The 6,978-nt window shown below is 44.0% G+C and overlaps 1 pseudogene across 1 annotated transcript; it reads right to left on the bottom strand.

Moving 5' to 3' along the window:
* Positions 1-2,924: 2,924 nt before the first annotated feature.
* Positions 2,925-3,420, bottom strand: LOC309816029 (myelin protein zero-like protein 2; annotated as a pseudogene). The gene has a single exon. The product of its transcript is annotated as a myelin protein zero-like protein 2 (transcript).
* Between the last annotated feature and the right edge of the window lie 3,558 nt (positions 3,421-6,978).

Below are 6,978 nucleotides of genomic sequence, written 5' to 3'. Positions count from 1 at the left end.
GGCCCAGCCGCTCCGTGACACATGGGATCCTCCCGGACCGGGGCACGAACCTGCGTCCCCTGCATCGGCAGGCAGACTCTCAACCACTGCGCCACAAGGGAAGCCCCCAAAATAAATATTTTTTAAAAAGGAAAGGGGCTTCCCTGGTGGCGCAGTGGTTAAGAATCTGCCTGCCAGTGTAAGGGACATGGGTTCGAGCACTGGTCTGAGAAGATCCCACATGCCGCGGAGCAACTAAGTCTGTGTGCCACAACTACTGACCTCTGCGCTCTAGAGTCCATAAGCCACAACTACTGAGCCCACGTGCCATAACTACTGAAGCCCACACATCTAGAGCCCGTGCTCTGCAACGAGAAGCCACGACAATGAGAAGCCTGCGCACCACAACGAAGAGTAGCCCCTGCTCACTGCAACTAGAGAAAGTCTGTGCACAGCAACGAAGACCCAACACAGCCAAAAATAAATAAATAAAATAAATTGATTTTAAAAAAGGATATTTTTGATGTTTTATAATACAATAATATCAAAACAAAACTCATTTAAAAAACTTGTTTTATTATGGAAAATTTCAAAAATACAGAAAAATAAAGAGAATAGTATAATTTTTAAAAAAGAGAGAGACCTGACCAACAAAGATGAAAATGCAGCAAATAAATGAAAAGTGATAATGCTGGGAGTGAAACTGGAATAGAGTATAAATGGAGTTACAGAAGAACTAGCTAAATGGGGGAATGTTGACACTGCCGCTGTTCAGGAGACTATATCTGCAGCCAGAAGAACTTGTTGAAGGGGAACTGAGCAACAGAAATGAGGAAAGTGTAATGAAAAGGATGAAGGTGTCCTAGAGGTTGTGATGCTGGCAAAAAAACTTCACATTAAGGGATTCTTGGAGATATATCATGACATAAAAAGTGGAAAGGAGGGCTTCCCTCGTGGCGCAGTGGTTGAGAGTCCGCCTGCCGATGCAGGGGACACGGGTTCATGCCCCGGTCCGGGAAGATCCCACATGCTGCAGAGCGGCTGGGCCCGTGAGCCGTGGCCGCTGAGCCTGCGTGTCCAGAGCCTGTGCTCTGCAACGGGAGAGGCCACAACAGTGAGAGGCCCAAGTACCGCAAAAAAAAAAAAAAAAAAAAAAAAAAAAGTAACCTTGAGAGTGTATGCAGCCATTAGTTACAGAAGTGTGTTTATTAACATGGGATGAGGGGCAATCACACAAAGAATGATCACGCTTTTTAAAAAAAAAAACAAAAACAAACAAAAAAAAAAGTGGAAAGGATACACAACATTGTAAATCAAATGTACTTGAATAAAATAAATTTTTTAAAAAGTGGAAAGGAAGCCCAGGGATTGAACCCGGGCCCTCGGCAGTGAAAGCATGGAGTCCTAACCACTGGACTGCCAGGGAACTCCCGAGAATTTTTATTCTTAAGAATAAAAATCCCTGGGCTTCCCTGGTGGCGCAGAGGCTAAGAATCTGCCTGCCAATGCAGGGGACAGGGGTTCGAGCCCTGGTCCAGGAAGATCCCACATGCCTCGGAGCAACTAAGCCCGTGCACCGCAACTACTGAGCCTGCGCTCTAGAGCCCACGAGCCACAACTACTGAGCCTGCTCACCTAGACCCCGTGCTCTGCAATAAGAGAAGCCACCGCAATGAGGAGCCCGCGCACCGCAACGAATTGTTGTTGTGAACAGCAACAAAGACCCAACATAGACAAAAATAATAAATAAATAAATTTTTTAAAAAGTGGAAAGGATACAATGTTGCAAGCTGATCCAAATTTATAAAGGAGTATGACAGTTCACCAAGGCATTGAAAAGATGCTCGCTCTATTATTGTAAATTACACAATGAAAAGAAGAAGCAAGCATTCTTCAGACTACTCTTGGGAAGTTTTTACAAATAAAACACTTTAGGGAATTCCCTGGCGGTCCAGTGGTTAGGACCCCGAGCTTCCACTGCAGGGGGCACGGTTCAATTCCTGGTCGGGGAATTAAGATCCCGCATGCCACATGGAGTGCCACCCCCCAAAAAAAAGTTTAAAAAAAACCCACTTTAATGCAGACGTAGAGAATGGACTTGAGGACATGGGGAGGGGGAAGGGTAAGCTGGGACCAAGTGAGAGAGTAGCATTGACATATATACACTACCAAATGTAAAATAGCTAGCTAGTGGGGCGCAGCTGCATAGCACAGGGAGATCAGCTCGGTGCTTTGTGACCACCTAGAGGGGTGGGATAGGGAGGGTGGGAGGGAGATGCAAGAGGGAGGGGATATGGGGATGTATGTATATGTATAGCTGATTCACTTTGTTATACAGCAGAAAGTAACACACCATTGTAAAGCAGTTATACTCCAATAAAGATGTTAACAAAAAACCCCACGTTAATGCTCAAGTTTTCTTATAAGCTATAGAATACAAAATAAATATCATTTTTCGTATTGTTTTAATTTCCCAATACACTTTTTTTTGGTGTGGGGAGAATTAGCTCACCTTTTAAATGAGAGTGTGAGAAGGAAAGAGTAAACATGTTAACTTTAGCGGCAAGAATGCTGCTCTAAGGATTATGAAAGACAAGTTGGCTTTTATCCCATTTGATGCCAATATATGTGTATACAAGTCATAATCCACAAGGAGTGTTTAAGGGCAAAAAGGTAGCTTCTTAGTATACAAAAGCTAATGAGCATTTGAAAAATATTTGCACTTGGAAATTAAATAAAACCTTAGTAACAGAGCTGTGTGCGAGTCTGGTGATATCTGCTCAAGAAGGGCCCTATGCTGGCGCCAGAGGAACATTGCTTGTCTAGGTGTTTTTATACTGCAGAGCTGGTTGGAAGACAGGTTACAACTGGAAAAGCCAAAGAAGAACTTCCATTAACTTCATCTTATTTTAGGGTTCTGGCTCTTGGAACTCTTCAGCTTCCATCTAAGAATGTTGGTCTGTGTCTTCCAAAAGGAGACTATTTTTCTTGGTTGAGCTTTTCTTTTTCTTTTGATTTTATCTCCACCACTCTACAAGCTCTTTCAGCCCACCACTTTTTCCAGAAATGCTGGAAGAGGACCATCACAATTACTATTCTGACCATCAGTGCACAATCTGAGCCGATGGCCAGAGCAAGGAAGTGGATCTCAGAGACAAGTACAGTGTGCACGATGCTGAGCCAGATCTCCCCTATCAGCACATCAACATCAGATGGGTTCTTCACCCGGCAGGTTTATGTCCCACTGTCATCAAACTGCAGCTTCCAGAGGATGACGGAGACATCATACCGGCTCGGGGTTCCCATCCCAGACCACCTGGTCCTTGAAACGCCCACTCATGGGTTTGAAGGGATCCACATGGTAGTCGAAAACAAACTGCTCAGACATCCCCACCTCCAGGTCACTGTTAGTGCATCAGCCATAGGGGCAAAGCTGGAGAAAGTGCACAGAAGTTAAAGAGAATTAAATTGTTCTGTTCTTGTGTTTAGAGAGTGTACCATAAAGCTCGGGGATTTTTTTTTTTTTTTTTTTTTCGGCACGCGGGCCTCTCACCGTCGTGGTCTCTCCCATTGCGGAGCACAGGCTCAGCGGCCATGGCTCACGGGCCCAGCCGCTCCGCGGCATGTGGGATCTTCCCGGACCGGGGCATGAACCCGTGTCCCCTGCATCGGTAGGCGGACTCTCAACCACTGCGCCACCAGGGAAGCCCAAGCTCGGGGATTTTTATTCTTTTTTTTTTTTTTTTGCGGTACGCGGGCCTCTCACTGTTGTGGCCTCTCCTGTTGTGGAGCACAGGCTCCGGACACGCAGGCTCAGTGGCCATGGCTCACGGGCCCAGCCTCTCCGCGGCATGTGAGATCCTCCCGGACCAGGGCACAAACCCCTGTCCCCTGCATCGGCAGGCGGACTCTCAACCACTGCGCCACCAGGGAAGCCCAGGGATTTTTATTCAGAATAAAAATCCTCGGGAGTTCCCTGGCAGTCCAGTGGAGGGCCCGGGTTCAATCCCTGGTCTGGGAACTAAGATCCCACAAGCTGTGTGGCGCAGCCAAGGAAAAAAAAAACGAATAAAAATTCTCAGGAGTCACATGTAACTAAAGACTCTGAGAATAGAAAATTTGATTAAATCACATAGTAATCAAGTACAAAGATTACTACAAAAACAATACAGTTCCAGTCAATCCTTGCCTAAAGTATATTATCAAGCACCTGTGAGCAGCCCTAAACTGTACTGAAAACCACAGTACACTTAGGCCCTAGAGGGAAAGTCAAGAGCAAACCTTGATAATGCTTCCTGTCACTCCTTCACCCTAAGATTTTGAATGTCTGTGCTCTTCACAAATGAGACTTTATAAAAGCTGCTTTTAAATTTCAGACATTGGATCACAGTAAATTCAGTGTGAAATAATCCACTGTGGGATAAAAATTCACAGGGGTGACAAATGGAGTTAAGGATGTCTCTGGTGCCTTCCTTCTGAGAAATACTACACCCACAGAGTTACAGTGGATGGCTAGCACCTCAGAAGGCTACACTTCCTTTGGTATACAAGTGAAACTGCCTCAAGGAAACGGAAGCTCTTTTTCTGAAATGATTAGTGTTGAGTACCACACCTAAGACTTAAATAACAGGTTCTAACCCTCCAGGTGGAGTGAAGAAAGGCAGTGGCTTAGAGCAGAGACAGAGCCCCAGGGCAGCCCTTTCAGAGTGGTAGCTGAAGATAGTAGGATTTCTGGTTCTCTTTTCCCTTCATCTAAAGCTGCACTGTGTGATAAGGGAGCCATTTAGCCACTTAGGCTTGTTGAACACTGGAAATGTGGCTAGTATGACTGAGGACCTGACTTTTTACTTTGTCAAGTACACAACATAACATTTACCATCTTAACCATTTCTAAGTTCAGTAGTAAGTACATTCGGTATTGTGCAACCAATCTCCATAGTTCATTTTTATCTTGAAAACCTGAAACTCTCTGCTTATTAACAACTTCCCATTTCCTGCCTCCCCCGTGTCTGGCAGCATCACCATTCTAATTTCTGGCTCTATGAATCTGACTACTTTTGATACTTCATGTAAGTGGAATCATACAATACTTTTCTTTTTGTGACTGGCTTATTTCACGTAGCATAAGGTCCTCAAATTCATGTTCCAGAATTTCCTCCCTTTGTAAAAAGGCTGAATAATATTCCCTTGTCTGTCTACACCACATTTTGTTTATTCATTCATCTGGCAGTGGACACTTGGGTTGCTTCCAACTTTTGACTGTTGTAAATAATGCTGCTATGAACATTGGTGTACAAATATCTCTAGAGACCGTGTCTTCAATTCTTTCGGTTACATATCCAGAAAACAGAACTGCTGGATCATATGGTAATTCTTTTTAAATTTTTGAGGAGTTATCATACTGTTTTCCACAGCAGCTGCACCATTTTACATTCCTATCAGCAGCACACAGAGTTCCCATTTCTCCACATCCTTGCCTTAATGTAAATTTAAAACTCATAATTCAGTTATGGAAAAACTTTTAAGTATGTTTGGACCAACATGGATATAGGAATCTGCTTTTTCAACTGTAAATTTTATGAAATCTAAATATACATTAAGTATTCCTAATAAAAATTAAACTTCCTGACTTAAAAGAATATATGGAGATGTGCTGTAAGTGGAAAACACACACCAGGCTTCAAAGAAGAAAAAAAGAACATAAACTGGCTTATTGATAATGCTATATATTGACTACATACGAGATGTTATTTTGGATATGTTGATCCAAATAATACTATTAAAATTAATATTACCTGTGCTTTTACTTTTGTAAATGTGGCTACTAGAAAAAATTTAAATTACATTTGCAGCTCACATTATATTTCTATTGGACAGCACTGCTATAGAGGTAGCTACTACCACTCATACCACATAATAAAAGGCATCAGATTCTGGAAGACAAGCTCCTTCTGCAGTCCAAATTGTTGTAAGTCAAGCAAGACCTTTTTTTCTTTTTTAAAAAAATTTATTTATTTATTTATTTATTTTTGGCTGCGCTGGGTTTTCGTTGCTGCGCACAGGCTTTCCTTAGTTGCGGCAAGTGGGGGCTACTCTTTGTTGCTCTGCGCCGGCTTCTCATTGCAGTGGCTTCTCTTCTTGTGGCACATGGGCTTCAGTAGTTGTGGCACACGGGCTCAGTAGTTGTGGCTTGCAGGTTCTAGAGCGCAGGCTCAGTAGTCGTGTCGCACAGGCTTAGTTGCTCCGCCCGCACCAGGGTTCGAACCCGTGTTCCCTGCATTGGTAGGCGGATTCTTAACCACTGCGCCACCAGGGAAGTCCCCAAGGAAGCCCTTTTCAACCTCTCTTCTGCCCTTGTTATCTATATGCATCTTTCTTTTACTACAGGAGGATTACCTGAATGAAAATTTCTATCCACTGTTACTGTGAAAAGCTGGGCTATTATACTTAGTCCCTCAGTGACTGTCTGGGGTCCAGGCTTGAGTATCCTATTTTCTCTGTTTTGTTGGTGTATCATAGCCTGATGCCTTCCATTACAGTATCAATTAACTCCTGTGCCTGCGTCATGGCTGGGGGCTGTGTGACAACACCACACCACAGAAAGCTCAGGAGATGTGTCCATGTGTTTGCAGAGTCGAAAGAGGCATTTTAATTTCTTCTCCTTCGACTTGACAGTGCTTCCTTGACACAACTTCTCCTCCTGTATCTTTGTGATTCTTACCCACTTACAGCTTATTTCCACTCTGAAAGCAGTCAGGAATCTTACTTTTGTCTATGTGATGACAAGATAGTGGGGCAGGACCTAGACTAGGTGTGGTCACTTTCAGTGACTGTGGCTACAATCCCAGAGGGATTGGGGGGGGGGGCTATGGGGCCCCAGGAAGGAACCCTGAAATGTCAGGTAGGGAAGATCCAGAAGCTGGAATTGAGGCAGAAGAGCTGTTGTGACTAGAGCTGTTGCTCTTGACTACACCTCTTCTCATTTCTGTTGCTCATACT

Source organism: Mesoplodon mirus, assembly GCF_964341445.2.
Source record: "Mesoplodon mirus genome assembly, chromosome: 2".
Lineage (NCBI taxonomy): Eukaryota > Metazoa > Chordata > Mammalia > Artiodactyla > Ziphiidae > Mesoplodon > Mesoplodon mirus.
Note: the sequence above shows the minus strand (reverse complement) of the source record. Positions and strands in the feature narration are given on the sequence as shown.